Genomic DNA, 17079 nt, shown 5'->3' with positions numbered 1-17079 from the left:
TCCGCAGTGAGTCGGGTGATTGAGTTTTTGCGTGGATTTTCATCGCAGTATTGTAGGGCACCAAAATATCTAATTCATAACCTACACTTAAAAAAAAAAAAAGTTATTTCACTTTTTCTCAGAACATGAAACGAGTCAATCACGGCGACCAGCAGAAGAATCCCAGCTAATCACAGAGCTCATATTTCAATTAGACCCGAACAACGTGAATTGTGCAGGAACATGGTGCGCGACGTTTAATTTGCTTATTGATTTTATGCATATCGTATTTTTTCTATTATCTTTTGAGCAATGTCATTCATTAGGATCTTTCTATTTTTAACCTTGATTGACTGTTTCCGTGTGCGGCGAAGAAGTGAAATCAAAGACATTTTTATGCGTACAAAATGACTGGGGAGATATTTTTTTCAAATGAAGCGGGGGGCTTAGGCAAGTAATTAAAGGAGATGGGGTTCCTGAAGAACGAGAACTGAATCGGTTCACGACGCTCGTTGCATTATCGCTCTACATATGGTACTTTGATTGCTGCAGTTGCCCCGAGAAATCTACAAATCAGTTGACATAATTTGTGAGTTGAAGCCTGGTGTTTCCCATATCATCATAGGTTCTGTGTTTTAGGGTTTCATAACTTTTTTGTTAATACTGGCATGTGGTTTCTGCTTTACCGTTTTCCTTTGGAGGTTTTCGGGCCTATTTGTGGTGTAAAACAAAAATCGGCGTTTATCTTTTTTTGGTGGGGGGATACGGTCATTCAGACTCTTCAACCTTCACGGAGCACACGTGTAACCTAAATGCTTGTAAACCAAAACAAAAAATAAATAAAACGTCATAAGCAAGCAACTCCACCAATCGAAATTATGTAATGAATGAAGATTTTTTTTTTCTGTGAAGTTGGGGCTTCTCCTGAGTCAATAACGGCTTCAATTCAATTTTTATTTTAAAGCGGCTTGGTGGTTACTTTTTGATTTTTGTAGGTATATACCGGAAACACGGAGCCTTAGTTAAAGGTTAAGAGAAAACCGCGCCGTTTACTTTAGACCAGAGTGACAATGACTTTACACTTTTAAAAATGCCTGTGCGTATACTTACCCGCAAATCACTCGAAGAGCCAATCTTTGCGATCTACGAAATCAGTTCAGCGAATTATGAGGCGGAACATCCATTTAGACCTCAAAATGAAGTCTGCGCTCTGGCATTACGGAATGCGAGAATGACGCTTTGCATTGCTTAAGGCCACAGCGCAGACGTCATTTTTAGGCCTAAACGAATGTTCCTCCTCATCATTCTTTGAACTAATTTCATAGATCGCAGAGATTGGCTCTTTGAAATTTTCGCGGTTAAGTAGACGCGCAAGCATTTTTTTAGAGTGTACCTTCAACAGACGCGCATGTTTTCAAGCTCAAACTTTCATTTTGCAATCACACCGGTGGTATAGCTATAGGTCTAGCTATACTCCATTTCACAATACGTCTGACCGCAGCCGGCGCTGCAACCCGATGGAGTCAACCAAGCGGTGGCGCCAAAAGTGCATTGTCATGACGCTCGTCGCCTTTGTGCGTGGAATATCAGCGGCTAAACCAATCAATCAGAGATAAAATCCCAAAATTACACCGCATTCACTGTTCGTGATTGGCTCAGGTGGTGATAAGATCGCACAAAGATGACGAGCGCATAACCACGCACTTTTGACGCCGCTTGATTGGCTCCATCGGATCTTTGCGTTACTTGCGTTTGGACTTAATAGGAAACGGAGTATAAACATAACGACATCTTACCTAAGTTTATGCAGAGAGCAAGTCGTCTGCTTCGCGCGCAGGAGTTGTGGTGACGTCAGAACCACGCCGAGCTCTGATTGGCTTTGGTAAAAAGGATAGTGGGTAGACCTCAATGCTAGACGCCTTCAGGTCTACCCACTATTTTTTTTTCCAATCAGCCAATAAGAGCTCGGCGTTTTAACGTCATCGCAACCTTTGTTCAAGAAGCAGACGAACTTACGCTCCGCATAAAGCTCTAAATGGCATAGGCACCTGAAGGCGTCATGCATACAAACCACATATTTAATAGAATCATTTGCCGTGAGAATTGTTCTTTAACGGCCTCATTATAGAGATCTTTAAGAAAAATTATATGGCTCGTCGGCGTACGTGAATAAAAAAAAAGTTGTCGATCGATAGCGTGAACTTGAAATAGCTAGTTGTTTGGCCATTTCCTTGGCCATTTCTTGTTTCTCACAAGGGGTTGTTTGCATATAACGACACAAAAAATCTGTGATGCACCTGGAAACAGGAGACACAAATACACGCTTTGAAGGTAGAAAACACAAACATGCTGCGTTCGGCAGCAGTTTTGTTTTCCTTTTTTTACTGCTGCCGAACACAGCACGTTTGTGTTTTCTACCTGCAAAGCGTGTATTTGTGTATCCTGTTTCAAGGTGCATCAGAGATTTTTTGCGTCGTTATAAGCAAACAACCCCTTCCGATAAACAAGAAATGGCCAAGGAAATGGCCAAACTGTTTGAAGACCTCAAGCGAGAACTGAGGCAAGAACACAAGGAATTAAAAAGCACGATTGAAAGAGAGCTGCGCGAAGAGTAAAGGGAAGTGAGAGCAAGTATGGAATTTATAACAAAACGTTCGAGGAAATGAAGGATAAGCTAAATTGAACAATAAAGGAAAATTTAGAGCTCAGGGCGGAAAACAACGAACTTCGATCGGAATGCAAGCAATTGTATCAACAGACCAGAGAAAGTGAAAATCGGCTTGTAAATTGCCAGCAATACAGCCGAAATCGAAATGTTGAGATAAAGGGAATCCCACCCCAGCAAAATGAAAACTTGCTTGACATCGTGGGAAAACCGGGAGTCGTGATTGGCGCGCTGTTACTTGAAACTGATATCAAGGTGTGTCACCGTGTGCCTGTTCCGCACAGCACGGCTGGGAATACTGTTGTTCAGTTCAGGCGAGATAACTTCCTTGGGCATGCCAAAAAACGACGCGTCAGTTGCGAGGACCTTCGCATTAGTTCGGGTAGCTCTGTGTATGTGGACGAGCACCTGTGCCCCGCGCTAAAGAAACTGCTGGGAGTGACTGTAGCAAAGAAAAGGGAATGCAACTGGAAATTCGTCTGGGTCCGAAACGGTAGCATATTTGCTCGTAGGGCTGAACAGACGCCGTCTCTGAAAGTAACGTTTGCTGATGACGTGTGCAAGATGACGGCGCGCTAGCACATTTCCTTGTGTGTGTTTTTTTTGTTGTTGTTCTCTTGAAAAACGATTTCTGAATCCTTCATTTCACCTTTTAAACTAAAAAATCTACTTCAGAATGAATCTGCATTTCAAATGACAATTATTCACCACAATGTTCGATCTGAAAGGAATAAGCACGATGACCTCGCTGTTTTGTTCGACTGCATTGGACCGAATATTGACGTCGTCATGCTAACTGAAACATGGTACAGATGTCGTGCTGATTACTTTCTGCTTCCGGTATATTCTCATTTCAACCTAAATAGAAATGATACACTAGGCGGTGGTGTTGCTACGTTGGCAAAAAATGAAAGAAACTGTGAGATATTAAAATTGTTCTGTGAAATTACTGATTCTTATGAGGTTGTAACTTTACGTTTTAAAAATACGCTGCTCTCCGTTGTATATAGGCCACCGAATTCTCCGGTGATACCGTTTTTTAATTTTGCGGAGACATTGTTCAATTATGTCAATGATAACAATTACAAGGTAATTATGGTGGTGACTTCAACATTGATATGATTTCGAACTCTGGTCAAAAAATCTCTTTCTCAAATCTTATTGCTTCAAATGGGTTGTCGAATGTTATCACAAATCCTACAAGAATAGCAAATACGTCATCGTCTACGCTTGATTTGTTCGTCACGAACTATGCGAAATCGGTGGTATCATCAGGTGTTCTTTATACTAATATTAGTGATCATCTTCCCACTTATTTTTGCTTGTACAGTGAGCACTCCCAGAAAAACCGCAGTGACCCTGTTCCAGTGGTTAAAGTTCAGTCTATCACCCCTGATCAGTTGCGTAGTTTTCGAGAAGAAATTGAAAATAAATCTTGGGAACATATTTTTTCAACAAAATCAACAAATTCCTCATATAATTTATTCCTCGATACATTTAGTGCAATTTATAGTAGACATTTTCCTTTGTCAACCTCAAAGCATCTAAGAAGTCACGTAGGCCTTGGGTCACGCCAAAGCTACTCTCAATGATACGGGTTAAGACTAATTTATGTCAAACTTTTTTACGAACAAAAGAGATTAGCAAGCTTGAAACCTTTAAAAAATACTGCAACAAACTCACAAGTCTGCTAAGAAATGCTAAGCGTGATTACTACAATAATCTTTTCGATCTGTTAGAAACTAAGAAACCTGACGTTATGTGGAAGAAGATATGGTCAGTACTGAATCATAAGCCATTTCAAAACGTGCCCCATGAAATAAGTATAGACTCCATTAAAGTAACAGAAGTGAACATGGCAAATGCTTTCAATAATCTCTTTGTTAATGTAGGTACTTCTGGGCGTGTCATCGTCCTGCCTAAACAAAGTTCTAGATTTCATACCAGTATCGAATACGAAATCGATGTTCTTATTCCCCACGGATGAGTCAAAAGTCTACTCAAACGTCATCAATCTTAAAAATAGCAAAAGCATCGACGCCGATAACATGCAGGTAAAAACTATAAAATACGTCAGTGATATTATTGCACCATATTTAACATACATATATAACCTCGTATAAGAAACAGGTTGTTTTCCCCTAAGAATGAAGGTGTCAAAAATTAGTGTTCTTCATAAAGGCGGTGATAGGCTTGACATAAATAACTATAGGCCCATCTCAATCCTTCCTGTCTTTTCTAAATCACTTGAAAAACTAATACACAATAGACTCATAAAACATCTTGATAAGCACGCTTTAATTTCCGATGCGCAATTCGGTTTTCGTAAACATCGATCTACCAAATTGGCTTTAATAAACCAGAAAGAACAAAATGTGAAAGCTTTTGACGAAAGAAAGATGGCACTAGGCGTGTTTCTTGATTACTCAAAAGCCTTTGATTCCATCGATCATGATATTTTACTTGCCAAATTACCTTTTTTTTTGGAATAAGAGGTGTAGCACTCGATCTCATAAAATAATATTTAGAAAATAGGAATCAATACGTGCCTTTTCAGAATTTTCATTCGGACAGGCTTTCTACCAAATCGGGTGTTCCTCAGGGTAGCATTTTAGGCTCATAGGCCCATTGCTATTTATATTATACATAAACGACATTGTGCATGTGGCCAAAACCGATGATGTAAAGCTGATAATTTACGCTGATGATACAAGTATTTTTTTCTCCCATAACAATCTTTGTACTTCTATTGCTACAGTGGATGAAGTGCTAAAACAAATCCCCGCCTCGACGCTTAACAACAAACTAAAATTAAACTGTAAAAAGACCAAAGCTATTTTGTTTAGGCCCAAAAATAGGAAAATAAATAACCTACCTCATCTTACAATAAAAAATGAAGAAATTGAGTTCGTAGATTGTATTAAAACTCTGGGTGTGTTGTTTTCTGATGATATGAGCTGGAATGCACACATAGACTATGCGCAAGCAAAAATATCTAAAAATGTACGCCTACTTACAAAGTTTAAAAGTTTAGTTCCTACTCAAATTAAATTAACTATATATAATATATTAATTTGTTCTCACTTAAATTACTGTAACCTGATATGGGGCACCACAACAAAAATTAATCTGAATAAGTTCCATCTATTACAAAAGAAGACCGTACGTGCAATTTCAGGAACTCCATTTCTTCATCCCACTAAATCACTATTTAAATCCCTAAATGTCAAAACTGTCGAGCAAATGTATCCTTACAAGCTTCTGTCAACGTATCAAAGGGCTGTTCAGCACAGTAATGTTCATTTTATTAAACTAGCCAACCTAAAACATCGCATTATCCCACGCAACCTAAGACAAAATGAACCCTGGATGATTCGCCCAACGCGTACAAATTACCTAAATCAGACGCTCCATTTCAGATTGTCCACAATGTTAAATAGTTTGCACAGAAAGGGTTGACATTTTGAATCACTATCACATAGGGAAATAAAAGAACTTACTTTTCTATGCGATTTTTGAAAACTGTTTATATTTTTTGTTATGAACAGGATGTATGCAAAAATGTTCCAAAAGCCGGGTGAATTCATGATTGAAAAGGTTTACTCCGACTTTGCATAACAAATTAATAACAAAAGGTACAGACGTTTCGCCACCTATGCAGGTGGCATCTTCAGTATACACTGACACAAATGAGGTGAGGTCGACCAGTCTACTTATCACACACGTCCCCGTAAACGTCCGGCAGGGGGCCACGGTTGGTGTTGCACACCGATGCGTCACGGCGAATGAACCAGGACTCGACGAATTTTCCTTGCACCCACCTTTGTTCTCGGGCCAGCGTCGTCACATTGCCCAGGTCGAAACTGTGTCCTGTCGTCCAGCAGTGTTCGACAAGTTCCGTCTTGGACCGCGTGGCATGGGTGGCCTTGGCAACGTCCCTTTTGTGTTCTTTCAATCTCGTTGCCCTCTTTCGGCCCGTTTCGCCGATGTAGGTCGCGTCACAATCCCCGCACTGCACTTTGTATACGACCCCGCTCTGACCGTCTGCAGAGGTGCGGTCCTTCGGTTTCGGGAACACATTCGCCAAGGTATAATGTGGTTTAAAAACAGTTTGTACGCCCAGCGGGCGCAAAACTCTCCGAACAGCATCTGACACGCCCTGGACATAGGGAATAGATACAATAGACGTTGCCCGCACTCGTGACTCACTCCCCCTTCCCCTCTGCATTCGCCTCTGCGTATAGTTAATAAACGTCCTGGGATAATGGCGCCGCTCTAACGCACCAACCACATTTTCTACTTCTTGCAACCGTAGCTGCTTGTTAGAGCACACTGCATCACAACGTGATAAAAAGGTTCTTACAACGGACCGTTTGTGTTCGGTCGGGTGATGCGAGTCAAAGGACAACAAATTTCCGTTGTCACACTGCTTACGGTACACCGTCGTTTCCACACTGCCGTTACTGGCGCGGCGTACTAGCACATCCAAAAAGGGCAACACATTATCCCTCTCTGTTTCGTACCTGAACTGAATGGCGTGGTGTACGCTGTTCAGCGCCACGTGGAAAGCATCCAGGTTAATTCTTTTCAAAATTACAAAAGTGTCATCTACGTACCTACAATACATTTTCGCCGGAAAGGGCACTGAGTTTAGCACCCGTGTTTCGACGTGCTCCATCATTAAGTTTGCTACGGTAAGAGAAACAGGGCTTCCCATAGGGCACCCTTCGGTTTGATGGTAAATCGTGTTGGCGATTCTCAAGTAGGTTTGATTCAAGCAAAACCGCAACAAAATTACAATATCCTCCACAAGTAAGGGCGTACGACTCTCCAAATTACAATCTTTTTTTAAACGCGCCTCTACATAATCGATAGCAAGGCCAATGGGGACATTTGTAAACAATGAGATAACATCAGAAGACACCATCGCATCGTCATCATCAAGCTGCTGCGTACGGACTTCGGTTACAAAATCGCGAGAGTTTCTAACCAACTTAGAGTTGTCCTCAGTTAACGGCTTCAGCACTTCAACCAAGAACTTCAACAGGTTGTAAGTTGGTGAACCAATAAAAGATACGATAGGACGGAGAGGGCAGCCCTCTTTATGCACCTTAGATAGCCCGTAGATGGTTGGAGTGGCCCCGTCCGAAGAAAACAGTCCGCGGTACAACGTTTGATCCAAACGTCCTTTGTTACGGAGTACCCGTAAATGTTCAACGAGCTGGCCCTCTGACTTTGCTGTCGGGTAACGGTTCAGCTTCATAAAGTGTGAGGGATCGTTCAAGATGCTGTACATTTTCTCCTCATAATCCTTTCGATCTAGCAACACAGTACCCTTTCCCTTATCTGCCGAGAGGATGACGATAGATTTATCTGATTTGAGATCATTTAGCGCCGTGCGTTCCCCAGCGGTAAGGTTCGCCCAAGTGCTTTTTGCATTCGCCAGGACACTTACAAATCGGCTAAGAGCCAAGTTTACCCCAGTTGTATCTTGGATATGCCGCAACTTCTCCCCAACCTCCACGATGATATCACGTTTAAACACTTTCCGTGGGGCAATTGCGAAATTCAGGCCCTTCCCCCTTGGTCAGGCGACTCCCCACCCGGAGGAGATTGAAGAATAAGGCGAGGAGAAGGAAACGGAGGAAGAGGAGGGGTATACCCTCCCCTCAGTACCCTTCCCTCCTCCTCCTTTTCAAGAGCTGCGCTCTAATTCGGCGTTACAGGGAGTTGTAAACGGCTTTGACTTTTTTTAGTTTGCGTCTACAACATTTACTTTCTCAATAAACGTTCAGACAAAATGGCTTTCATTTTAAGCATTGCGCTCGAAGTATCATTGAATCTGAGAAGCTGATAGAGTGCTAAGGAATATATGCTTCCCTCGAATTAGTTTTTCTGGCCTTCTTGGAACATAAAACGATATTGCGCCAATGCTTAACTTCCCCATATTGGTGCATCCCTTCGAAACGCTCAAACGAAATCGAAATGCTTCTTATTTCTAAGCTTGAGACATTTCTTTTATTTTTTTTTGTTATACAATAAACTGCATTGATAATCGTATTTGGTTGTAACGCATCCTCACGGAGAAGGCATAGAGCGCAGTTCCAAGTGCATTATTAATACGTGTGTGATGCCATTTACTATACTTCAATTGTTTGTAAGTGACACAATCTAGTCAAACAGTTTCTAGTTGACGACAATCAACAATGCCTAATGTCACCGTCTTCTTAGCCAGCAATACTGTTAAGCATTCATATACCCAGGAATTGAATATAGAAAACTATTCTATACTTTCCTGAAATTAGGATTCTCATTTGTGGGTAGTCTGCCTTGAAACGTTACATAAGAAAAACAAATGAGCCGCTGAAACTCAATGCGTATTGAATGATGAACAGAAGACGCCTAAGATCCATTGATTAAAATGGTAGCAAGAACAAATTGAAAGTTTATTAACTCAGGTAACTAGATAAACTCATAATATGAAGACTCGAAGTTAATCACATATAACATCCGCGAAATAACGCGACCTCCTGAACACTTTGTCCTCTGTTAAAAAGGTCTAGTTAAAACGTTCTGCCGAGTATCAGCAACAGGAAAGCGCGAGTCTAAGCGGAAACAATATCAGAACTCCGTTTTTTCCCCCTACATTCCTTATACTGAACAAAGCGTTTGACAATAAATTCGGCGAAACTGCATAGAAACTGTGGACATCTCCGCGTGAAAAGATTCATGTAGTGCAGTTTTGTTGAAGGCTAATTATTTTGTGAAGTGCTTACCGGGGATTTGGTAGTAGACGCCCGTAGTTATCTGTTATCTAAATGTGGAATAGTGTTTTTGAATTGATCAGTGTATTTGGCAAAATGATAACCATCTGTTTGGATTTAGAAGATACATGTATGCGCAGAGCAGCTTAAATGGCTAACCAAAATTTAATGAAGCGACTTTGAAAGCTTCGTTTTCATGCGCACGAAACGCTCGTAAAGGCGCAGCAAGATATAATATTGCTCTTTTTATGCAGTTTCACAGGTTCATACAACCAAACAGAACTGAAAATTTAAACTGCGTACGTGTGACAGAGAAACAAAGTGTAGAGTATATTGCTCTCCGGCACGGTGTCCCAAGAGTCCTGATCCCCCACCGCCGGTTCCCCTTCGTGGCTTAGCTAGAGTTCAAGAATACTTTGTTTAAGTAACACCATCTGTCTCAGGACAGCTGCGTGCAATCCATAGACGACTGGGATGATTTAAAAAAAAACAGCTGCTGACATGATCGCCATGTACTCTCCGCGACACTGTTGGCGTGAATAAACAATCGTTGTTGCTGTTGTTTTTCTCAGTACTGAAGGCCTGTTCTCAAAACTAGCACTATAGATCTAAAAGCTGCTCAGCTACGCTAATATCCTAGGTGGTTACGTTTGATGCCTGCCAGTACCCTTCCAATGTAAGATGCAAAAGAGCGCCAAAGTCGTGTTCACGCTAAAAGAGGTCAAGCACAAAACGTGGGATGATGAGCTGCCGACCATTACCTCCGTGTACAACACGGCAGTTAAGTAATCAACTGGGATCACCCCGTTGCAGTTGGCGCACGAAGAAGTATTACCACTACGCTGGCTGCAATGCCGCCTTACGTGCCATTTGGCGATGACAACCACGATGCTCAACCGATCTCTCACCGCGAAGAGAAATCTTGTCAACTGTCTCAAACCAAGGTTCAAGACCAACAGCGAGCCGACGCCCACGGGTATAACCTTCACTCTAGTGAACTCCACTTTCACCCTGGTAACCGGGGATGGTTGTGATCACCTATCCGATGCCACGGCCTTAGCGAGAAGTTATACTGAAAGGTTACTTTCTGCCCTTCAAGGTTTTTTCCGTCCTGTGGATCTCAATTAGAAGGAGTTACACGACAGAACGCGAGCTTCATCACGCACCCGCCGTAACACCCCAAGCTGCCAACGTTGGTCACCTCAAGCTCGACTTTGAACGCTTCTTGTTTGCATAAGGTTTGAATATTTAACATTACTGTTGTTTCAGTTGCGTTTTTTTTTTTTTAGCATCAAAGTCATGCGTTTTTGTTCAGAGGAAGAGTGATGCTGTGTGCGTGGCCTATTTTACAGCCCACGCGAATGCGGAAGTGCTAAAACTGGGCCAATTGGTACTTATTGTTAATGAAAAACAGAACATACAAAAGACAGGGGCAAAATAAATACAAGTACAAAGGCGAGGGTTTCTTTTTACAAACCTTGAACTAGAAACTCAAGACCCGTAAATTGCATCGTAACTGTAGCGTGAGTCATAAACGCGCACCGTCATGCACACGCGGTTCCGTGTTATGCGCTGTAGTTCTGCGCATCATATCATCTGCTCATCTGATGGTTGCTAAGTTTATAGTGTTCTGTTAAATAAACATTCTTTCCTCCCTTAACACGCAACCGTCAGCATGGTGTAAGAAGTGGGATTTAGACCTCTTCAACTTCAAATTATAGCTTCGACATCTTTCTATCACCTGTTTTAAAAATTCGTCGTGCTCTCGTTTGCTTCGGCACCATACCGGAATATCATTCATCACCATGGTCACGCTTGCCAGACCTTGCAAAATTTGGTTCTGGCTCTCGGAATCACTTTTTACAATATTGAGATCACAAATGGCTTTCTTAAAACCTGTACCTCCCGTAAGGTGTACTCACGGTGCAAATTCTAGAGGTTTAATTGCATAATGTTATCTGCCAGTAACCATACACAACGTCTAATTGTAATATAGTGATCATTGTTGCATAATACAACAGTGCCCTGGTTGCGTGACCGGCGCGTGAACTCTGAGGTGCGCGAGCTGAGCCTGTGCTTCTGTGGTTCGATCATCGGCAACCAGCCATGGTCGTTGAAGAACGCCTGTCTCCATTAAAGATGTACGTTGCCGTTATGAATCTGCTTGCATGAGCTATAACACTAATGTTGAGAAATTCTTTTGCCCACTCAGGTTGGGCGCGACAACTGCTAATGTTGACATTGGGTACTATTCTCTTAACAAAGCTTTGTTCAGGTATAAATGTCGCTACTTCGAAGAAAGTGTCCGCAACGTAGGTCAAATCGTGACTGACAAAAGAATGGCGCTGGACCCAGGAAGACTGCAAGACACACTGGGCCCCAGGAGTCAAAATATCGTAAGGAACGGCAAGCCTTCATTGCAATGGTCTACTTTGTATCGCGGTTTGTTCCTAGAATTTCGACCATCACCGCGCCGTTAAGAGAGTTGCCAGAGAAAGAAGTTGCTGGGTGTTGGGTGAACGGCAGCCATCAAGTTTTGAGGAATTGCTCGAAGTCCGGACAAAAACCCCAGTGCTAGCTTGCTACCAGAAAGAAAAACCGATTGCGCCCTTGGTTGACGCGAGTCAGTTGGGCGTAGGACTGTAATCATTCAAGACGACCACTCGCTGGCATAGTCGTCTCGTTCGCTAATCGAAACTGAGCAGAAGTACGCACAGATATAAAAGGAAATGTTCTCTATTGTTCACGGATGAGAAGCAAATTTCACTGCTACATTTTTATCAACCCGAAGTGACCTTTGAATCTGACCACAGAAAGTTAGAAATTATATTAAAAAAAACATTGTGCCAGCTCTCACTACGACTGCAACGCAAGGGGCTGAGCTTGCAGATGCATGCAGTAATACTAAATTAATTTTATTATTTATTGATGTATACTGCGACCTCAGTTGAGGTCATTGCAGGAGTGGATTACACAACTAAAAACATGAGTGGAGAGAACAATAAACGAGAACATATTCAACAACATAATGATTCGCCAGAAACACCAAACATCAAAGGAAGTCAACTTTCGCGAGTTTTATAACAAAGTCGTCTAACTGGAGCATACGCGTAGAACCGTCAATACTATTCCACAGCTCAACAGTGCGCGGAAAAAAGGAATTTTTTAAACAGTTTACGTGAGAACGAAAGGGTACAATATTTAAGGGATGGTAACGCCTAGTGCGCGAAATATCTGAAAAGGAAATATACTTCATACATTCAATGCCACTTTCATTATTAATTCTATATAACAACTTTAATCGCTCGATAGTTCGCCTTAACGATAAAGATTCTAGCCCTAATGTTGGCAAAGCGGATGAAGGTGAAAAGTGTCGATCATATCGATTGGAAATTAATCGCATAGCCTTAGCCTGAACAGAGTCAGTGAGATTAATGTCCTTTTTTAAATGAACGTCCCAGACCACTGAACCGTACTCCAAAATCGGCCTCACGAGAGTTTTAAAAGCGGTTAATTTTACCTCTTTAGACGAATTTTTTAACGTGCGTTTAACATAGCCCAATTTTCTGAGGGCGCGGGAGCAAATATAGTCGAAGTGCCTATTCGATTTAAGGTTGGAAGTAAAAATAATACCTAAATATTTGAAGTCGCTTACCTCCCTTAGTACTATTTCATCAATGCCATAGTTAAAAACGAAAGGTGATTTCTTATTCGTAAATTTCAGAAACACAGATTTTTCAAAGTTTATTTCCATTTGCCATTGCTTGGTCCAATTGAAGAAGCGTGCGAAGGATTCATTAAGTAACAATTGGTGATTAGCCGAATGAATATCGTTATATAGGACGCAGTCATCGGCATAAAGACGAACTTTAACGGGAATGTTATCTACAATATCATTAATATACAGGAGAAATAAAAGGGGCCCTAATACGGATCCTTGCGGAACACCTGAACTAACCGTAGCTTCTGATGAATTAGCATTCCCATACGAAACAAACTGTGACCGGTCTTTTAAATAATCAGTGATCCAGTCGAGTAAAAGGGGATTTTTAAGTATGACCTTTAACTTCAACAGTAGTTTGGAATAAGAAACTTTATCGAATGCCTTCGAATAATCTATGAATATGGCATCAACCTGTCCTTTATTATTTAAAGTCGTGGCGATATCATGAGTGAATTCCAGTAATTCCGTGATGGTTGAAAAATGACGACGGAAACCGTGTTGCTGAGGGCAGATAATTAAATTGCATTCGAGGTATTCGGAAACATGGGAGTAGACTATATGCTCGAGGAGCTTACTACAGGTAGAGGTCAATGAAATAGGTCTGTAATTGAGAAGACTCTGTTTGCTTCCAGATTTAAAGACGGGAACAACTCTGGCTGATTTCCAAAGTTTAGGAACTCTTCCAGAAGAGAGAGACTTCTCGAAGATTAAGGCCAAGTATCTCGATGTCCAAAGAAAGTAACGGCGAAGAAATGAATTAGGAACACCATCGGGACCTGCGCTTTTTTTGCAGTCAATGTTTAGGAGCTAATGGAGGACGCCAGAAGTACTGATGGAAATGTTTTCTAACGACGAACACGGGAGATTGAAAGAAAAGGAAGGTTCACGACCGTTATCTTCAGTGAATACGGACTGAAAATGTGCATCAAAGCCATTCGAAATTTCTACGGGGTCAGTGGCACATTCATCTTCAATAATAAAACTGCGGGAAATGTCATTTTTAGGAAGGATCGACCTCCAAAACTGAGCCGAATTTGACTTCATAAAGTTAGTCAATGTAACGTTGAAATGAGTATATTTAGCAGCTGTCATTGTTTCCACTAATCTATTTTTATGCTTTCAAACCGTTTGACGTCCGAAGGACTATCACTAAGTTTTAATTTCCGATTTCTTTTTAGTCTGCGGGTTAATTGCAATACCTCTCTAGTAATCCATGGCTGGGCTTGATTTGTCTTTTTATATTTGACTGGTACAAATCGTTTAATACAATCATTTACTAATGAGCAAAATTTGCTAAGCAACACATCAACATTATAGTCACGGCTAAAGGTCTCGAAATCATCAAAGCCAAAACTAAGTTCGTCAAGAATTTACTCGTCATTAGCTCTGTTAAAGTCTAAAACAGTAACAATCTCGGGTTTTACGTGTAAGGCACGAATATTAAGTGTCACAACAACAGCTCTGTGGTCTGAAATACCATCAACCACTTTGCACTCATAACCAGATTTGGCAATGCCTTTACTAAGAAAAACTAGGTCAAGAGTTGAGTTATCTCTAGTAAATTCACTAACAACTTGATCTAAATCGAATGACACTGCAGTATCAACAAGTGCATCACATATAATTTTATCACGACTACCAACTATTAACGTTTTCCAATTTACGTCAGGTGTGTTAAAATCTGCAGTCAGAACGAATTTACCACCACCGAAGTTATGCTTTAAAATGTAATCGTGAATATCAAAAATAACCTGAGGGGAAGTACCCGGAGCTCTATAAACTGCCCCAATAACAAGAACAAATTTATCCATATAAGCTTTACACCAGAGTGACTCAGTGTTAGGTAAGCCAGGAAGAACAGAAAAACTAACATCAGACCTAAATAATAAAGCAACACGACCACCCCTACCACATGACCTATCGCAACGCACAGCAATGTAGTTAGGTGGAGTAAGTTCGCAGTCAAGTACTGAGTCATGCAACCACGTTTCAGTGACACAAATCACATGAGGGTAATATGCAGTTGCAATACCAGCAAATTCAGTGGACTTTGGGAGAATGCTCCTGGCATTAAGATTCAATAAAGTACACGAGTTTTCATGAGGAAGTCAATTAGAATCATCCGGAAGGCGAGGGGGATTGACCCTTACAAGGCAGTTGTTAGACACATCCCACGTATAGCGAGTACTATCGACAAGTGCATAATCGTAGCGCAAAACCACCTTCGCACCGTTCTGTCTAAAATCAGCCGTACCACGCCATAGCTGACTGCGAATATTTCGCACGCGAAGGGAAAAATCTTCGTTGATGAACACACGAGTGCCCTTAAGTCTTGGGGCGTTTTTAAGGATTAATATTTTTTCTCTGTGGTCTAACACTTTAAAAATTACGGGTCTAATCTTGCCATCTATGCGTGAACCAAGACGGTGGCAACGTTCGATGCCATCGCAGGAAATAGAAAGCTTGGAAGACAAGAGATCAGTGACAGCCTGAAGCAGTGACGCTGACGATTCATTTTCAGCTTCTTGTAAACCATAAATAATCAAATTGTTCCTCCTAGAGTGATTCTTCAAGTCATAATTTTTATCAGCTAATTCAGCAAGTCTATGATCGAGCCTGGCGATTTTATCTTCAAGAGACTGTACCCTGTTGTCGAGCCCAGACAGCCGTGATAACTCAGATTCAATGGCAACACAACGTGATTCAATGCCCACAATCTGAGATTGCAGGGTCGCTTGACTGTTTTTTATTAGGGTTACATCAGCAGCTATTTGCGCTTGCCCATCAAGGAGCTGTTTGAGAAGAACCTGAGTATCCGGGCCGAGGTTCGATTCGACATCGCCGCCACGCAATAGCATATTAAAACAAACTCTAAACCACGCAAACAGGGAAGAACAAACGAAGCTACCCAGTGGGCCCGGTAGCAGCAATAAAAATATGTTATCGGACCTAGGAGAATCAGGCTCAGGACTCAGCTTTACATGAAGAGGGAAGAAGAAACATCTCAGCGACTTGTTCATGATGCTGCCACCAAGCCCACTGAAGAGGAATGCTTGGAACGGTGGTCTTGTAGTCTCGGCGGCGGAAGTAGGTGTCGCCACGGAACTTCCGTCCATACGATGATCCGAGTTTGGTGCTTGAACGTGGTGATAGTAAGATGACGGAGAGCCAATAGCAGGATGCGAAGATTCTGAAAATTGTCCGGAGTCAGCACAAAAACCAGGAGACGTGAGCAGCGACGAGGCTGCACTGTCACAGCATTTAGCAGGCACTGACGACAGGGCAACCTGAAGAGCGAAGAAGAAACATCTCAGCGACTAGTTCATGTACAAGCCTGTAGTACAAGCCTGTAGAAGATCTGCTTCTAGTGGATTCCTTGTCCAGGTTTTCTGATGTCTCACGTTTGCAAAAGGAACCAGAAAAGTTTTACTGGTCCGTAATCGAATGCCGGCCTATTTCAAACCAACGCCTGAACGACGTATTGCAAGAAACCAACCGAGATCTGGACATGACCATGCTACGAAACTACGTCAGTGGAGTTTGGTCTGAAACTAAGAGCAAGGTTCCGGTGGGTGTCCGAGCCTTCCGCAACGTCCAGGACGAACTCGTCCTTCGTAGCAACAGGATCGTCACCCTCGCAAGGCAGCATGGGAATGTACTCACCATGCTGCATGTTGCACACGGAAGAGGTAAAATTCAAGATCCAAAGCAGTGATTTTCTGGCCTAATATGACAAGTGATATTGAGCAAATGGCGAAGAGTTGTGCTGAATGTTGTCGCGCCACCGTACTATCGGCTGCGATTGCAAGCAACGAAGAATGAACCACTCACACGGGCCGTCCGGAAAAAAGAAGCTGCGTCGTTTATTTCGTCCGCCCTTCTATTGGCGATCCTGCATACATCACCGATGACCATAGCACAACACCTGTAGCGTTGTCATCTTTCAC

General features: G+C 42.0%; 1 pseudogene; it reads right to left on the bottom strand.

Annotated features, from left to right (window-relative positions):
* Positions 1-14232: 14232 nt before the first annotated feature.
* On the bottom strand, positions 14233-15213 carry LOC120841600 (annotated as a pseudogene).
* Positions 15214-17079: the final 1866 nt, after the last annotated feature.

The sequence above is a fragment of the Ixodes scapularis genome, unplaced genomic scaffold (assembly GCF_016920785.2).
Source record: "Ixodes scapularis isolate PalLabHiFi unplaced genomic scaffold, ASM1692078v2 PGA_scaffold3__209_contigs__length_174095766, whole genome shotgun sequence".
Classification (NCBI taxonomy): Eukaryota; Metazoa; Arthropoda; class Arachnida; order Ixodida; family Ixodidae; genus Ixodes; species Ixodes scapularis.
Note: the sequence above shows the minus strand (reverse complement) of the source record. Positions and strands in the feature narration are given on the sequence as shown.